The 19,067-nt window shown below is 46.2% G+C and overlaps 2 protein-coding genes across 5 annotated transcripts in view; one reads left to right on the forward strand and one right to left on the reverse strand.

Moving 5' to 3' along the window:
• The window catches only part of ABCA5 (ATP binding cassette subfamily A member 5), a 266,045-nt gene that overhangs the window by 91,434 nt on the left and 155,544 nt on the right, over window positions 1-19,067 (forward strand). For both annotated transcript variants that reach the window (XM_079906169.1, XM_079906175.1), the window contains exon 4: window positions 778-877. The gene's annotated coding sequence lies outside the window, so the exon portion shown is untranslated. The remainder of the gene's footprint in view (window positions 1-777; window positions 878-19,067) is intronic.
• The window catches only part of MAP2K6 (mitogen-activated protein kinase kinase 6), a 131,562-nt gene that overhangs the window by 70,064 nt on the left and 42,431 nt on the right, over window positions 1-19,067 (reverse strand). The gene's annotated exons all lie outside the window — the stretch shown is intronic.

The raw sequence follows: 19,067 nt of genomic DNA on the forward strand, positions 1-19,067 counted from the left end.
TCTCTCTCCTCCTCGCTGCAGTCTCATTCTGCGTTCCCACCCAGAATTGTTCTAGGTATGATATGTTCTAGACTTAATTTTAGCACAGGGCTGGTAACTTTGAAACCTCAGGCTCTTCCTCAAAAGTACCCATCAAGGAAAATAGGAAAAGACACAGACTTTCCCCAAAATAAGGTTACTATGGGGGGAAAAAAGAGAACATAGGATATTAAGGAAGAAATCAGGATCTAAGGGAAGTTTTGGTGTTGGGGTTTTTTGTACTTTTGTTACTGCTTTCTAAAAAACGATGGGAAATTTGACCAAGAATCCAGCCAAGGAAAGAATCCAGTGGGAGACAGAGACCAGAGAAACAGCACCGATGGGGCAAAATCCCAGGGGACGTGGTGGGATCCACAGCCCAGAGGAGAGAGTTTAGACTCAGAGAAAGGAGTGGAGGGTCCCTCTTTAAGACAAGAAAGAAGAAGGACATTAAGAGGGACAACAAAGACACAACTCTATGTGAAGGGAAGTACTGACACATAACGGGGTTCTGCCACGATTTCCCATGGGGTCCAGGAAACACGAGGCCAAGGAACATTAGAAACAGCCAGAATAGGTCAGCAGAGGGGGTTCCTATAGTTTCAAATGAAATCTTACCAAGGACTCTTGCAGTATATGAGCTCCTGAGGAAGTAGCTAATATTCTATGAGAAACAAGAGAAAATTCCAACAAGCAACTCAGTTATGTAAGGCTGGAAAGTCGGTAGATGTGCTCTAAACCCTCCTTATTTCTTCTCAGAACCTCCCCATTCCAAAGCTGCTCATCATAAAACCTGGAAACAAAAGAGTCAGAAGTGGTTCCCAGCTCAAGAACCATCCATGAATCTCAAAGGCCATATGTGAGTACACGATGCATTTTACTCTTCAATAAGTTTTAGAAAGTTTGCTACTAAAGAGTTGGAATTCTTAATCTCCAGAGTTGCAAACCCCAAGCTCTACAATAGGTCCAGACATTACCTTTTTTGAAAGTGCCAAAGCAGTTAAACCATGTTACATTTTCATCAGCGATGTATGAAAGTTCCAGTTTCCCTACATCCTTACCAACACTTATTTTCTGTTTTTTGGACAACAGTCATCGTAGCGGATATGAAGTGATATCTCATGTGGTTTTTATTTGCATTTCTCTGATAATGACATTGAGCATAATTCATGTTTATTGACCATTTATATATCTTCTCAGCGAAATGTCTGTTCAAATTCTTTACTTGTTTTTTAATTGGATTACTTGTCTTATATTATTAAGTTGTAAAAGTTCTTTACATATTCTAGAACAAGTCCCTTATCAGATACATAGTTTATAAATATTTTCTCTTGTTTTGTGGGTTGTCTGTTTACTTTCTTGATGGTGTCTTTTGCCACACAGAAGTTTTTAATTTTACTGAAGTCCAATTTCTCTCTCTTTTCATTGGTTGCCTGTGGGTTTGTTATCATACATAGGAAACCATTGCCTAATCCAAGGTCATGAAGACTTACACCTATGTTTTCTTCTAAGGATTTTAGTTTTAGTTCTTACATTTAGGTCTTTGATTCACTTTGAAGTAATTTTGTATGTGGTGTGAGGAGAGGGCTTAAATTCACTCTTCTGCATGTGGATATCCAGTTGTCCGAGCACTATTTGCTGAAAAGGCTACTCTTTCCCTATTGAATTATATTGGGACGCTTGTTGAAAATCAACTGATTGTAATCAGGGTTTATTTCTGGGCTCTCATTTGATTCCATTGATGTATGTTTATTCTCATGCCAGTACGAACTGTCTTGATTACTGTAGCTTTGCAGTAAGTTTTGAAATCAGGAAGTGTGATTTCTCAAAGTTTGTTCTCTTTCAAGGTTGTGTGGCTATTCTGTGTCCCTTGGATTGCCATATGAATTTTAGGATCAGTTTGTCAGTTTCTGCATAGAAGCCAGCAGGAATTCTGATGGGATTGCATTGAATCTGTAGATTAATTTGGGAGTATTGCCATCTTGACAATACTCCATGTTCTGATCCCTGAACGTGGTATATCTTTCTAATTACTGAGGCTTTCTTTAATTTGTCTTGACAATGTAACTTTCAGAGTATAAGACTTGCACTTATTTTGTTAAATTTATTCCCAATTATTTTATCATTTTAACATTATTATAAATGGAATTGTTTTTCTTAATTTCATTTTCAAATTGCTTTTCAAATACACAATTGATTTTTGTGTATTGAATTTGTATCCTGCAACCTTGCTAAACTGGCTTATCAGTTCTAATAGTTTTTTAGTGGATTCCTTGGGATTTTCTATATATAACAGTGATATCTTTACTTCTTACTTTCCAATGTGCCTGGCTTCTATTTCATGTTCTTGCCTAATTGCCCTGGCAATATACTGTTGAATAGAAGCAGCAAAATCGAGCGTCCTTGACTTGTTCCTGACCTGAGGGGAATGTCCTCTGATTTTGCCTTGACTCCTGCCAACGCCTCATGTAGACAACCATCACTAGATAAATAAAGTAGGGTCTGGAATAGTACAGTAATTGCTCCTTGTTATTTAAAATTCCCTGAGATGATGGTAAAAGTGTAAATTGGTATAAGCCCTATTGTGGGTGGTTTGACAAAAATCTATATTACAAATGCACATTCCCTTTGTCCTAGCAATTCCACCACTAGACCTATATCCTACAGATACACCTCCCTCTTATTGAAATGATGTATGTACAAATTTATTCAATGCAGCACTGCCCGTAACATCAAATGTACAACAATAGGGGATGGACTCAGTGAAGAAGTAGGTGCAGCACATTAGAAAATAGCAATATTGGTTGCAAATGGGAGAGCAGCCAGGATATTGGAGGACGAAAGTGGGAAAAAGACAATAGACTTTAAATCTTTGTATACTATTTCAATTTGACCCATGTAAATATATTACCTATTCAGAAAACTAAGTTTAAAACATGAAGAATAAAATCAAATGCCATAAAAGCCAGTAAGTAGTTAATAACAAGTAACAGAACAGTCTTGAAAGGACTGGAAAGAAGTGGTGCGTGGTGGTATCCAGAGTCTTGACGTTGTCAGAACCTACGTTCTTTTTCTGAGTCTGCTGCTAACTAGAAACTTGGAGTCGTAAGTTGCTTAACTTTTCTGGACTCGATTTCTTTGCCGGAAAATTCTGTGGTCAGACTGGTTTATGGCCTACACAACTAATACAGTTAACATTTTCTGAGCCCAGCCCTATGCCGCGCCCTTTATATGCCTTTGAGTCTCATAGTCACTCTACAGAAATAAGCTATTTCATCGAAAAATTAGAAAGAGAATTACTGTATGATCTAGCAATTCTTCTGAGTTTATACCCAAAACAACTGAAAGCAGAGGGTACAACGGGCTGAATGACCCCTTCCACACAATTCATATGTTGGAGTCCTAATCCCAACACCTCAGACCGTAATTGGAGACAGGGTCTTTAAAGAGGTAATTAAGTTAAAATATGGTCATGCGGGTGGGTCATTAGGAAATTTGGATACTCAAACACAGAGGAATGTATTCCCATCCAGGTCTGAACCCAAAGCCCAAGCTAGAGATCCAACTTTTCCACCCTAACACTTAATTGCTTTTTATCTTAAATCAGGAAGAAACGCTATTTTTTAAATTCTTTTTTTCCTATTACTTTCGAATGATTTTGTTTTCCCAACAAGCATTTTGTTTGTTTACCTGCTCTGGAGGTTTAAGTTTTCTCCAGGGAGACTTGAGTTGTTCCCTTTCTTTGTCTCTCCTACCAATCTCTGTATTCCTGACTTGTCCTACAGACTCTTATTTCAGGATCCAAAAAAGTAAGAATGAAATGGAACTTTTCCAAACTTCCCAGGGGCTATAGTGAAAGATGCCACGAGAGCTTCCTCCTTCTATGCCACAGACTACCATCTCTGAAGTTAAATGCATCGCTACTTCTCCCCATTGCCTCAGTATCCAAAAGCTGGGCCCTGTTGGGCCAGGGCTTTGGTCTCTGAAAAGCTGAAACTAGTACCGTCCCAGGGGTTAGACTCTGCAAAGAGTCCTGTTCTCCCCGTGCGCCAAGGTGCAAACAGGCTGGGGCTGGTGGGAGGAACAGAATGTCTTATGACAAAGAGGAGGGGCGCAGAGATAGCCACAAGCAGCAAGAGGAACAACCACGGTGTTCCACGTGCTGTGGAAGGAAAGTGAAAGAACATGAAGGGGCCAAAGGGAGATGTGAAACTCTAGGAAACGATACTCAGTACTCTAGAACGCTTAGCTCTCAAGAATATAAGCTCCATAAACAGCTGAGTGGTTCTTTTAAATGACTTTTTCTTAAATTTTACAAAATCAAGTATGAAATCTTTTAACTTGGGAATATCAGGTTAACTCTCCAAACCCTTCTGTGCCGGGGAAGAGCAAACACCAAGTAACTGTGCAGCCGAAGACATATTATAGAAAGTAGAAGCACATTTCCCGGGCTTAGCTCCCCAAATAGTCTCGCCATCAGTCAGAATCTGTTACATATGGCTCCGAGAAGCTGTTCACATTCTAAGGTGGTACTGAAATTCTGTCATATTTAACACTGCTTTGAATACGTAGGCCATTAACTAGGGCTAAGATTTATTACTGAAATAGAGTAAGTCGCTCTGGCTATTGGAGTCTCTTTCCGGCAGGAAGCAACCTGTTCTGGACATTCCGGCAGAGGCTGGGGTCACCGGCCACACCACAGTCCCTCTGCACACTTACCGGCCACGTCGTTTTTCAGTGAACTGAACGTGTGTGCAAGCACAAGCCGAAACACAGCCTGATCGGACCCGGGAAGGAAAACGGAGACGCGTACACTGAACGTGAAGCTCAGCTCAAAGCCCCTCCCAGTCTTTATCCTCGGGACTCCAGAGGATATCCCAGCTCCGTGGTAGCCAGGCTGCAGGCTGCCTGACGCCACACGACTGAACTTGGCCGGGGAATAATCCAAGGTATCACGGCTAGATAAGGGTGGAGGAAGGTGTGCTTTGCCCACACCCTGAATTTTCCTTCCTTGACCATCTGGAGCGGAGTGTGTGCATGAGACAAGTCTGGCGCCCCCCCCATCTCTCCACCCTCCCCCCCGCCCCCCATCTCCCCACCCACTTCCTTTCTTCACGTGGCTTTCCAGTTCAGCACAGGTTTTGACCAGCTTCCACACGGATGGAGCCAAAGTACCTCCTCTCCCGTCTCTGGGCTCCTGCTCGAAGAGTTCTCAGACACCAAAGAAGCTGCTGGGCCTGCTGACACGCAGAAGCTGGGGGCTCGAGCGTGTTGGGGCCACTGTGATCAGCAAAGCACGCTGGACAGGAGTGATGAAACCCCTGTAGTGCGCAGGGCACACGACCCTGAGGTTCATTTCCGAGGCTCTTAGAGATGGTGTTAAACATTAGCCGTCGGTCTGCTGCTCTCCCTCCATCCCTGCTTCATCCACTAGTCCCTCCTCCTTACTGAGGTCGCACTGACAAACAAGTCTGTTGTACACAAGCCTCTATTTCAAGCTCTGAGTTCGGAGTCAGTATGTGTAGGTTGTGGTGCAGTCGGACCTGCCCTGGAGCCGTGGGAATCAGCAGAGCCCCGGTGCTTGAGGGGCACTTGGAAGAATGCACGACTCTCCTATGGACATCAGCCAGCCTCCTGCGCTCAGTGCCTCCGCTGCTGGCACAAGGGACCCGTGAATGGGACGGCTCAGGTGGCAGGGAGGGAGGCTACGCCTGGGTCCAGAATACGGGCCCCCTCTTACCAACGACCTAGCCATTGCCACTGGGGATGTCTGACCAACCAGCAGTGGAGACGGATGTCAATCCCTACAGCACCTTCAAAGGGATCAGCCGGCCCCTTGGTGGAAGGTTAATTACCGACAGACCACTTGCACCCTGAAGGGAAGGAGGAGACAGCAAAATGCTTACTGGAATCCATAGCAACCCACTCCAAATGCGGGTCTGCCTTCTCTGCACGGAACGCCTCTGCGTACGCACAGCCCAGGACGTAAGAATGCCCGACCTACCAGCGTGGGAGCCCACACCACACTGCGGCAAACCAAGGGGCTGAGTTTACGTCCAAGGAGGCGCAACAATGAGTGTATGACCAAGGGATCCGCCGGCTTGATCACAAACCTCATTGTTCAAAAGCAGCCACTTAGCTGACTGGTGGGATGGCCTCTTCCAAAGGCTCGGTTACGGCCCCAGCCTGAGAAGAGCGACCTGCTCCTCTGGTTACACCTCAATTCATGCCCCATCCCTGGAATTGTTTTTTTTTGGTTTTTTTTTTTTTTGCAGTACGCGGGCCTCTCACCGTTGTGGCCTCTCCCGTTGCGGAGCACAGGCTCTGGACGCGCAGGCTCAGCGGCCATGGCTCACGGGCCCAGCCGCTCCGCGGCATGTGGGATCCTCCCGGACCGGGGCACGAACCCGCGTCCCCTGCATCGGCAGGCGGACTCTCAACTACTGCGCCACCAGGGAAGTCCCCCTGGAATTGTTTTAACAGCTTTATTGGAGTCTAATTGCTTTACAATGTTGTGTTAGTTTCTGCTGTATAGCAGAGTGAAGCAGCTCTATGCATACGTATATCCCCACATCTCCTCCCTCTTGCGTCTCCCTCTAGGTGGTCACCAAGCACCGAGCTGATCTTGCTGTGCTATGCAGCAGCTTCCCACTAGCTATAAATTTTACATTTGGTAGCGTGTATATGTCAGTGCTACTGTCTCACTTCGTCCCAGCGTCCCCTTCCCCCTCCCCGTAAAGACCCATCCCTGGAATTTCTGCAAGGAGACTTGCTTCCTGTCAGTGGGCAATGGTGTTGAGATCTGTGTACTAGGTGTGTTCACTGTTACTTTGTATCGCTTCTTCTTGGCCCTTTTATCAATCAATCGATCAGAGGCAGGAAATATATCAAAGTGTGTGCACATATACAGATACAAACATACAAATATACATACACCCCAACATAAAAGATCACATAGGTGTTCACCTCTGCATATGAATACACATACACACATCCATGTGCATGTTTTAGAAATCATGAATCGACACCAATATGGCCCCTTCCAATCCATTTCCACAGAGTTCTTCTTGCTTTCTCTCATTTGCTCAATCCTATAATACCTCAGAAAGAGTGTCAAGATGACTTTCTGCATACGAGTGTATGTTTCTCATTTTACGAGTGATGAGATTTTGCCCCAAAGCTCCCCAGCATAAAGACGCCAACAGAGTGTCACACACGTTTGCCAGAACCATCTCTGGAAAAAGGCGTGGGACCATCGTGATTGGCTTAGAACAACCATCCTCCCTATCACCTCCATCTGGGCGCTGGGGTCAGGGCCTCTCCTCAAAACACAGGGAGGAGGTGACATACCAGAAGAAAATAGGGCTACTGATACAAAGAAGGCAGGGCGGCGACATAGCACGGATATCCGAGCGGCGACCAACTGGATCTGCTGCGTTAACCTACAATCCGTAGAGTGAATTGGGCAACACAAATCCTCCGAAATCATAGGGAGAATTTTCTTTGTGTGTCACATGCCTAATTTTCCGGGGAGAGGATCCTCAGCTATCATCTTTTCTCAGAGGGCGCGTGGACCCAAGAAAATGTTAGAACCATTTTTGTTCTAAACCAGCACAATCCTTAATCTTAAATTTACAGAGCACACGAGGTTTCCAGGAACTTAAACCCTAATTCAGAACATGCAGAAGTTTTTCCCAATCTCATTTATTACACCTCTGCTCCTAGGGCAGGAACAGAAAAGTGCACAGCCTTTGTCAGAATACAAATGCTTGTCTCAGTGTGAATCCTCCTTGAGCTTGTTTCCAGAGACTGATTTTCCTGGCTTCTAGGGCAATTAAGGGAGGCTAAATCCTCAGCGAATTAGCCATGCTGCCGTTCAGCGCTCATTCTTCTAAAGGAAAAGGGGACCGAGAGGGAGTCTACAAAGGAATGGGGGAAACAGAAGAGCAAATTGTTATGAAGAAGAAGAAAATCTATGGCTTAAAAGCCAAAGAACAGAAGTCAAGGCAGCTTGTCAGTTTCAATGTGTTTTCAGGGTTTTATCCCATTGGCTCCAAATGCAGCGCTCAGAGTCCTAGAAGTATGACCACCATCTGGCCCAGCTGTGGTTACAGAAAGAGATCAACTTGTCCAGAGCTTTAATCTTCCAGGGTTCCTTCAACAGTTCTATTTATCTATCTGAAAAGGCTTAATACAAAGGCATCTACTGCAGTCAGGGCAGGGTAGGGAGGAGGGTGTGGCATTAAAAAGCATGTGCCCTTGGGCATGGCCCTGAAATTTCTGCCAGGCAGACAACTGCTGTTCAGACAGAGATGAAAACACGGCTCTAGATTTTACTTAGCCACCTCGGCCACAGGGTGACCCAATAAAATGACCGTCCCACACGGGACACTTTTGAGAGTGAAAGAGGATACTGTTCACGATGAAACCAAGACAAGAGGTGTGAAGACGGGCAGTCCCAGCCAGTCAGGTGCATGGCGCCCTGCTCAGCCCGTGCTTGATAACACTACTCTCCTCTGCTTTGGTGTCTGTCCTTTATCCAGCACTTTGCATGTTGCTTATATTGTGTTAAACGTCACAGAGAATACAAAAGAGTAATGAAAATAACATAGCATACCATAATACACTGTAACATGGAGTCCTCACCCACAAAGAAGGGGCCATCGATCTTTTTTTTTAAATGTCTTTTAATTTAATTTTTTATTTATTTATTTTTAATTGAAGTAGAGTTGATAGCCATCTGTCTTCACTCCAGCAAGACTCTGTCTTGAGCAATAGCCACTTTGGTAGCCGTGCCATCAAAACTAACTGACATTCACTCTGAGCTGAGGCAGGAGGGCCATTTGCATGCTTTGGTTTTTAAATCTTTGGTTCAGAATATATCCAAGTGACTCACTGGACTATTTTGGTCTTGGGGATCGAGCTGTATTCAGACAGTCTTGCTGCAATCACACATACCAGGGTAGACAGAGGCCCTCCTAAGAAACCACTGGAACATCTGCTGAGGCTGGAGTCCAGCAGATCTGACGGGGCACCGCTTGAAAATCTCCTGAGCCCTGATCATATTCTTATATTTTAAGTCATCTGCAAATCCTCTCCTGGGTCAAAAATCATTCGTGTACATTAACCTTCATTCTCTAAGTCCTCTTGGCTAAAAACACATTTCAAATCTAGGACTCCTGTTTCTTGCTCTCTCCATCACTGGCCAAAATAAAAAATAAAAATAAATTTAAAAAGATACCTTACCATGGAGGCTTAAAGAATAATGGGTTACTTTTAACAACAAATACCATAGGTTTCCTGAGTTCAAAAGTAGAAAATATTTATTATATATAAAGATTCAGAAAATAAAGAAAAGTACAAAGAAGGAAGTTAAAATTACCCAAATAAATTCCAACCACCCAGGCAAAGCCAGCGTTAATATTTTGGTGCATGACTTTGCAGACATTTTGGTATACATACTTATAACTATATATACTAACACAGATATAGAGTTTCCTCATAAAATTAAAACCCCACTGTGTACGCAGTTCTAATACTGCTTTTATCCCTTAGCATTTTATTGTGAATATTTTCTGCAGACACTAACCACAGTTTCCTAAACTTTTTTTTAGTTGCAAAATATTTCATTCAAAGCACTGCAAACACCGGTTGTGAAGATGTCTATTTATATGTAATTATTAAGTGACCAATTGCATAGCTAGCATGCCTTAGTAGCAAGGGTGAAATATGTTTGACACTTAAAAAAAAAAAAACAACAAGCTGAAAAACAATGTGCTAAGTCACTCAGCTTCACAGAACTTAGAGTCAACCCACTTAGAATAAACCAAGACCTCTGAAACGAACAGAGATCCAAATGAGGGTTGTATCGGACACATTTGCTCTAAAGGCTGATCAGAGAACATGCCCTGGAAAGGAAGATTTGCTAGATACTACAGCTTCTAGAGAAACAGAAAATCATTTGAAAATAATACGAAATCATTAAGCATCTTTAGCTTCCGACAGCCTTTGCCCTGTGCCAAGTAACGGCAACACAAAGATGACTAAGCCGTAATCTTAAGCAGGGTGCTTGAGCTCGCTGAGATCCAGCTGTGAGGAGTGGGCAGAAGGAAGTGACAACACGTCAGTGAAGAGCAGCATTACAGTTCCTGGGCAGTGAATGGATGTATTTTTCTATCCTACTTTGATATTTTTTGATATATGTTCAATCAGTTTACCTGCTAGGAGACTATCAAGTGCAACCAACACTTTCACGATGTGCGGGCACTGTGCTACGTGCTATGGAAACAGAGATGAAAGAGACATGCCCCTGCCCTCAGGGAACTCACGTTTTAGTAGAGACGACGGACACACAGCAAGTAATTATACTCGGAGTGACAGGAGCGTGACGGGGGAGCTCTGAGAGAACCTGAGCAACTCACCCACCTAAGTGAAGGCGTGTCTCAGGCTGGCTCCTGCAGAGGTGTGCACGGAGGTCGAGGGAGGGGGCGGGGAGAGGAAGAGGCAAGGCATCCCAGTAAAGGGAGCGAGCAAACACTGGTCAGCAGCAGAGAGGAGAGGCACGGCTGTACGGAGCACGCGAGGCGACGGAGCCAGGAGACGAAATCAGAGGTGAGCAGGCGGAACCACGGAAAGGTTAGAAGCGGCGAACCGGTGCGGCCACAGTTCTGTCTTCAACCGTGGCCCTGTGTCCTACGTCGTTGAAGAAATGGAAGGTGCGCGATGAGACCTCACCTGTCTCCCATCACAGGGTCACGAAGCGTCCATCTTCTCCTCCTTCCCTTCTCTACAGAGTAGGCAAGTCCTCTCCATCCGAGGCCCCCGCCTCCACTTGCCTCTGGATCCATCCACTCCCGTCCTAGGAAGGATTCCAGCGCCTCAGGTGTTGCTCCTCTGACAGCGCTCCCCAGCATCGCCATCATGCTACTCTTGTCTGGTTTATGCCTGTGAACACACAGCTAGGCTCCTGCACCTGCCGTAACAAATGCTTCACTTTATTCACATCCCCCTCCGCTCATAACTCCTGTTCGTTAAGAGCTGTCTGCACAGTACTGCGTTGTTTCTACTTCCTAACTTCTCCTTTCTTTGCTCAACCCACCACGATCTACTGTCCCTTGCCATCGCACCCCTGATAAGGCTCTTGTCAAGGTCACCAAACACCGCTGTGGACACTTTTCTCATTTTACTCTAATCAAATGCTGGGGTAGCCAGAATATTCCCGCCCTCCAAAGACTTCCAGTTCCTCATCCGCAGAATTTGTGAACATGTGACCTTACGCGGCAAAAGGAACTTTGCTGCTGTGTTTATGGTTAAAGACCTTGAGACGGGGATCGTGACCTTACGCGGCAAAAGGAACTTTGCTGCTGTGTTTATGGTTAAAGACCTTGAGACGGGGATCGTGACCTTACGCGGCAAAAGGAACTTTGCTGCTGCGTTTACGGTTAAAGACCTTGGGACGGGGATCGTGACCTTACGCGGCAAAAGGAACTTTGCTGCTGCGTTTACGGTTAAAGACCTTGGGACGGGGATCGTGACCTTACGCGGCAAAAGGAACTTTGCTGCTGCGTTTACGGTTAAAGACCTTGAGACGGGGATCGTGACCTTACGCGGCAAAAGGAACTTTGCTGCTGCGTTTACGGTTAAAGACCTTGAGACGGGGATCGTGACCTTACGCGGCAAAAGGAACTTTGCTGCTGCGTTTACGGTTAAAGACCTTGGGACGGGGATCGTGACCTTACGCGGCAAAAGGAACTTTGCTGCTGCGTTTACGGTTAAAGACCTTGGGACGGGGATCCCTTCGATTGTTTGCATCCACCCAGTCTAAACACATGAGTCCTTAAAAGTGGGCGAGGAAGACAGAAGGGTCCAAATCTTCTTCGTCTCAAGAGATGACCTCCTCCACCCACTTGTTCAAACCAGCTGTCCTTAACCTCCTCCTGTTCTTTTGTCCTCATGTGTAGTCAAACAGGAGATCCCATTGACTTTACCTCCCAAAGTGATTCCAAACCTGCTCCTGTCTCCACCTCTCTGGCTAACGCCTCAGTCTACACCATTGTCACCTCTTACCTGGACCGGAACCACCTTCTCCCTGGCCTCCACACTTTCTCTTTCATCCTCCCCTAACCCATGCTCCATGAAGCAAGAGCAATCATGAAATGTAAGTTCGATAAAACTGCTCCTGTGCTTAGGATTCCTAAACGGCTTTGCATGGAACTTGGGTAAAATGCACTCCTTCCTATAAGCTACAAGGCCTTGTGTGAGACAATTCCTGCCCATTTCTCTGATCCCACCTTAAACCACTCTCATTCTCTTCCAGTTTCCAGTTCTTTGAGGCCCCCCAAGCTTTCACGCATCTCAGGGTCTTTGCACAAACCATTTTTCTGCCCAGAACGTTGATTTCCCCACATCTTTCCATTCCAGTTCCTTCTCATGCTTTAGATCTCAGCTTCAATGTCATCGTCAAGGACAGCCTTGCTTATCTACACAGCGAAGCGTGTCCACCCTTTTATCCTCCACCTCGAATCCTTGTTTGTTTCCTCTGTGATGCAGTGCAGTTTATAAACATGTTAGTTATTTGTCTGTGTACGTGACATGGCTTTGTTTGTCTTCAGCACTAGAAAATAAGCTCCGTGAGAGCAGAAACAGTGGTTGCTCCACTGTTTTATTCCTAGCCCTGAAAAGAGGGCGACTGGTCTGTAAGTGGTTGCTGAATGACTTCTTTAATCATTCTGGTGGCACATGGAGAGCAGATGGAGATGGAGAACAAGCCTGGAGACAGAAAAAGTGGCTGAGAGATAACCGCGGAGGTCCAAGTGAGAGAAGAGAGGAGCCTGGACTTGATCGGTAAACCGTAAAGATGGAGAGCCGGAAAAATGAGCTGCACTGAAAAGGTCTTCCTAAGAGGAAAGGCAGGTCCCAGCTGAGAACAAGAACACAGGAGAGGCAAATTCGAAAAGATGGGAAGAGGTGAGCTTGGGTTGGAGTAGAGTGAGGCTGAGGGAGCACCAGCAAACAGCTGTCTGTTTAAATCTAAACCTTCAGGAAAGGATTGGACAGGCAACCAAGATTTGAGAGGTACTGCTGTTCACAGATATGAGCGTATTCACATTTCTGTAGTAGAGTGTTTCCAGGATGGTCCCAGTTGTCTCACCAAAAAGTGCAAGTCTAAAACCGTTGCTTCATCGTCAACCTAGCAGCAGTGAACATGGAAAGGGACTCAGTCCAGAGCCTTCCTCTAGAAGAACCGATCAATGCACAATGAAAGGAAACTCACCACAATGGCATTTCAGAGCTGCAAACAACCCCTTTTCCTCCTCTTCCCCCTCGATCATCCCAGACCTTCCTGGCTACAGATTTCCCGCTTCCTAACAAACATCAGCCCATGAGCGCCAAACGGCCGTGATGCCTGCAGAGCAGACCAAGGAGGTACTTTTCAGTATTAGACATAACACCACACGAGCTCAGGATTTCTCCCTCAGAGGCACTGAAACACAGATTCCAACATTTTCTATATTGACTATTGTTATAAATGGTCACTCTTCCTTTTCTTAATCCCATAGTCTTTGCCTGATCGAGCAACCTTTACACCTGCCAGATGATGCAGGTGTGAGGAGACAACTGGCTGAGTGATATCCAGCTTCAAGTAGAGCAGTGACCAGCAGGACAGAGTGGTGTCCAGTCAGGTGATCCGTTCATGAGTCATTACTGACCCTTACTGAAATCCACGTAGATACGAGGATGCACTTTTCTGCTTTGATAACAGTGCCTTTAACAGATTTCACGGCAGAATCTACCTTAACAAAACAGATGGCGTATCAGGAGTTCACCTGTTTACAGCTCTGAATCTATTTTTATAGATACACAGTATTCCAACGGGGAGTTTCCTACAAAATGCCCATTTAACTGATAACAAGTGAGTCACAGATCTTTGAAGCTGAAACAGGCCTTAAGGGAGTGGAAGTCATCTTATCCATCACCGATGAGCAAACTGAGGCTGTTGTAGGACATATAATTAGTCCTGTGAATAATGCATTTAACCCATACACCAAGTCTGTGAGATTTCAACTCAGGATGCGGAGAGCACAGGATTTTTGCTTTTGCTCTGACAGCGGGTGCAAGGTCTTTCCTAGATTCAAACCACTGGAAGGGATGTGGCACCGATGGCTTGAGAAGTGAATTCCAGAAAGGAATTGGCCGAGGAATCGAGGTACGGGATGGGGAGAAAGATCCAGAAACTTGCTGGGAAAGCGGAGATCCTAATAAAAGTAACCATACTAACTAGCCTCTTACAATTTTTTAGCACCACTGTTTATGAAGTGCCTTTAACATAAGAGGCAAAGAGGTGCTGGCAGGGAGGGGGTAAAAGAGGAGGGCAGCCCATTTCCAAGGAGAAGGGAAAATGGCCGAGAGGAACGGGAACAGAGCAGCATCGCTAGGATGGGCGAACCCTCCGCCTGAGCCCCAGCTCCTCCGCTGTATAGTCAACAGAGTCAGCACGAGGGAGCACCAGAAGGCGGCCTTCCTTCTTTCAACCTGCTGCTAATTAGATCGCAGGGTGCTTAACAAACATCTGAATGAAGGCACATACACTGGGGATCTTAAAGCAAGATGAAGAAGTGTTTGCCTCTGCTGAGCTTTAAAGGTCAAATGAGGCTGCTTTTGATAGAAAATGCAAGAGGATGGTAAAAACGTAAATAAGGGACCTAAGCGGGCAGGCTGTAACTTGTCAATTTATAGAATGTAGTAACAGCATTTTATTTAAGACTTGGTGTTTGTGGTAGCCAGTTCAGTTAGCCCAGCTGGGGTCCCAACGAGGATGGAATGAATCTGGAATTCCTGCGTGGACTTTGCTCAATCTCACACGCACAGACTGCGGCTCAGAAATGGTCCCAGTCATTTAAAAGAGCTGTCTGACATTCATTATTCAATCAACAAACATTTTCAAGGAGGAGCTATTATGTGCCGGGCTCTGTCAGGGGGGTCTCTAAAAGTAAACAAAACGTCTCCTCTCTTAAGTGAGCATATAATCTAGCAGAGGAGATAAAAAGATACCAAACTAAAAATAATAATTAGCAGTGATGGAGTGTTTATAAATGGGAAAGCACTATACTAAATATTATACATGTAACAACTCCTTTAATCTTCATGAAAATTCTATAGTCAACTATTACCATCTCCATTTGACAAATGAGAAAACCAGTCTCTAATAGGGGAAACAGTTCACATGCCCCAGAGCTGGGGTCTGGGATCAAAAATTTAATTTCAGAGTCCATTTTCCTGACTGTGGAGTATGGTGATCATGTACTTTATCACCTAAATAGGGACACTTTTGTGATTGAAAGATAGTATGAAAAACAATAAAAATTATACAATATGTTAATATTTGTTTATTGATCAGCAGATTGGTTTCACCGTGGTGACCCTATACAATTCAAACCTGTTTTCTTCAAAATATGTATTAAAACGCATATGTATGTATATACATATGTACATTAAAGCAAAATGTAGAAAAATACTTCATACTGATTAGCTGAACACTGTAAAATGACACAAGCAGAATTATTTTTCTCGGCACGTGTTCACTTAAAAGTCAGTTTCTGAGCCATCAAGCCCCTAACGCTAGGTCTCACAGACCACAGCTTGGACCACAGGGATGACAAATACTGGCCTCCCCCCCAGGACGGGAAGGAACTAGCCAACCCTGGCCGCTCGGGTTTACCAGGAAGCAAGCACCCTGCAGGCTCTCTCTCCATGAAAGGCAAGGACAGGAGACCTAAGACGTTGCTGTGTCTGCGCCTTAACATAAAATCCCGCTTGCCGCATTAAACCCCACGCACGCATTGAGATCATGGCAGAAGCCAAGAACTGCAAGTGGTCGTCTGTGAAGCTCATCCTGGCTTGTTTTAATGCATCTACTAAATAATGACAGTTTACTTTAAAAAATAAAAATAAAAAATCTGGGGTAAATGCTAAACCAGATGGAATGCAGGACAAAGGAGTTGCCCAAGACTGTCCTGAACAAATGAGGATGCATGGTCTTCTAACTCCTGAGCTAGTTAATCAACTGCCCTAACAGGAAGCAGATGTCAAAAGGAACGGCCACAAGCAAGCGGCACACATGTGCGGGAGTAGATCACCCCTGGTTTGGGGGATTAAAACAACTTTTCTTTTGCCTTTTATCATACGAAAATGTAAACATACACAAAAGAGAACCATCTAATGAACCCCTAAGTACCCATCACCCTGATGAAACAATTACGGATTCTGGGCCAGTCTTGCTTCATCTACAGCCCTGCCCCCGCTAGGCTTCTTGAAAGTGAATCCCAGACATCATATAATTTCATCTGTACGTTCAGCATGTTTTCCTGAATAGTAAGGAGCCTTTGGGGAAAACTTTATCCTTGAGCTATCATTTGAGCTAAGTCTTAAAAACATGATTTCTTAAAGGCAAATATGGGGGCTTGCCTGGTGGCGCAGTGGTTGGGAGTCCGCCTGCCGATGCAGGGGACGTGGGTTCGTGTCCCGGTCTGGGAAGATCCCACGTGCCGCGGAGCGGCTGGGCCCGTGAGCCATGGCCTCTGAGCCTGCGCGTCCGGAGCCTGTGCTCCTTAATGGGAGAGGCCACAACAGTGAGAGGCCCGCATACCGCCAAAAAAAAAAAAAAAAAAAGGCAAATATGGAGAACAGAACATTCTAAGGGGAAAGGGAAGGAAAGCAGTAAGGACAAGAGTGTAGATGTGGGGAAGTGAGGGACTGGAGGAGAGTCTAAGTGGAAGGGAGCCCAGACTCCATGGAGGACAAGAGATGCCCAGAAACGAGGCCGGGACCCAATCACACAGGGTGACACATACAGGGAAAAAAATATCCCTGGCACAGAGACGTAAAGAAGACGAAACTGTAGTTCGGAGTGGTTAAGAACTTTACCCAAGGCCATCAAACTAACACAGGGTAGAACTGGGAGTTGAACCTGAAGTCCTTTAGGCTGCGGGCCTAGAATTCACTGGAAGAAACCATCCTTATCATGGCCCTCGGGGAAAAGTAGATGGCTCAACACAAACCCAGTAGCACTCGATAGCACACTGTGTTCTGCTGTCATTTTATGGTAGGACTGCGTGTTCTGGAATCCACAGAGAGCAGCCAAGCATCTCCTCATTGCTGGAGTGTTCTTGCGACACAGGTCAGCAGACCAGGGTCCATGCCCCCATCAAGAAGATGCTAACCTGCTCCCTGCTAATAACTGAGGCAGAGGGCCTCTCGTTCTCCCTGGCTGTATCCAAAGCCAGCCTGTAAAGGGTTCTGCAATGTGCCCAGGGGTCTGCGAGGAAGCGGGAGGGCCCGAGAAGGAAAATGCAGCACGATGTTTGCACATTGCGATCCCAAACGTGTGTGATTCATTCCAAATGCGAGCTGAAAACCTCACTAATTGCACCTTCCTTTCCAAACTGCCTGATTTCTAATTTCTACACGTAAATTCTGACTAAAATTGACATCGTGCTTTCTGCAAAAGAAAGCAGTTTGACTGCCAACCACGGAGGGAAAGTTCTGAAAGGTGGTACACAGCTGGGTTTTTTTTTTTTTTTTTGTAATGTGTGATTGACAATTAAAACGGAATCTTGCTGGCCTGGGCTCCTTCCTGGCTACTACGAAGCCGGTTAAGTTGGTGACAGTTTCCGTGACTATCAGAGTTAGGCTGGGGACAGACTGCAGCGGCCTCGGATGACCTCTGCCGGGCGAGGGCCGCCTCGGGGCGGTGAAAGGCAGCTCCTGGGAGCCCCGGAGACGGCCCTCTCAGCAGCCCGCTTTCTCAAACCAACTCTTCCCAGAACAAAAACGACCCTGTCGGGCCCCAGAAACAGTCGGACAAACATGCCTCTGGACAAAGCAAGGCCATTCAGCGGCCCGGGAGCTGTGTCTCCCACCCCTCGGGAGCATGGACCCAACAATGCACGCAGAGTCGGCTGTAAAACGTGGAAGAAAGAAACGTCTGTGGAAGGCGGAAGGGATGAGGTCAAGGGGAAGTCGCTTCTCTCACTCCTTCCGTCCCACTGCGACCACGTGCTGCTGGCTGTGCCCGCGTGCAGGTTGGAGGCTCAGAAACCATGTCACACGCGGGCCCGTGCGGGCCACGGGGAGCCGGTAACACAGGGGCAAACGGTGGTGGGAAGTCACAGAGCTTTCGTCTCGTCATTTCAACAGCTGTCACGACGAAACGGGGTGCTCCCCTTTCTGAGTGCCTCCGGGAGGTGAAGGAATGGGGGGACAGGAGTTGTGTCGCTAGAAATAGGGCTTTCTTACAAGTAGCTGGACAAGGTAGTGGGCATTTTAAGTCTGTACCACACAGGTTTTCCTCCTCGTTCTCTAAGCGACTCTGCCTCGACTCTCCCCATCGAAGTCTGCCCTGACCCAAGGGTCCATCCCCAGCCCGTCCTCTCCCTGTGCCCCTCACCCGTGCTCACGTTTTCTGGGACACCGGGCCACTTCCCAACACCGAATCCCAGGCTAGATGTGAGTCTGAGCTGCAGTCTGCTCGGATCTTCTCAATGATCGCCCACCTTTCAGGACTGCACTTCTCCCACCCACGGTCCTCGCAGCTGTGACAGCCGTGTGGTCACTAAAATCCAGACTTGTGGTCCCCCTTACTCCCCCAGACTTCCCCAGCCTCGTCTGTCAGTACTCCCTCAAGACACCTCGGGGTCCCGCTGGTGAGGGTGCAGTGCCCGAACTACGTCTGCCTCTGCGCTCCTGATGCTGCAGCCCAGGACACCTGCTGCCCCTTCGAGATTCAGCTCCAGCAAGGTCCCTCCTAGAGAGTCTCCGCCTGCTCTCCACTCACCCCATCTGCATCGCTCCCTCCCCGGCCATCAGACCCTCACCTTTCCTGTATGCTTAGCAAGTTGTGTTATTTATTTGGTGACAAGACTGCCCCGTGCTAAACCCTTAGTATCTTAAATGCAAGGACCATGTTTGTTTCATTGTACTGTACCGAATGGACCACCTGGAATATGTCTGCTGAATATGTGAAAAAGAGAAGGAAAGAAGGAAGGGAGAGA

The sequence above is a fragment of the Stenella coeruleoalba genome, assembly GCF_951394435.1.
Source record: "Stenella coeruleoalba genome assembly, chromosome: 19".
NCBI lineage: Eukaryota > Metazoa > Chordata > Mammalia > Artiodactyla > Delphinidae > Stenella > Stenella coeruleoalba.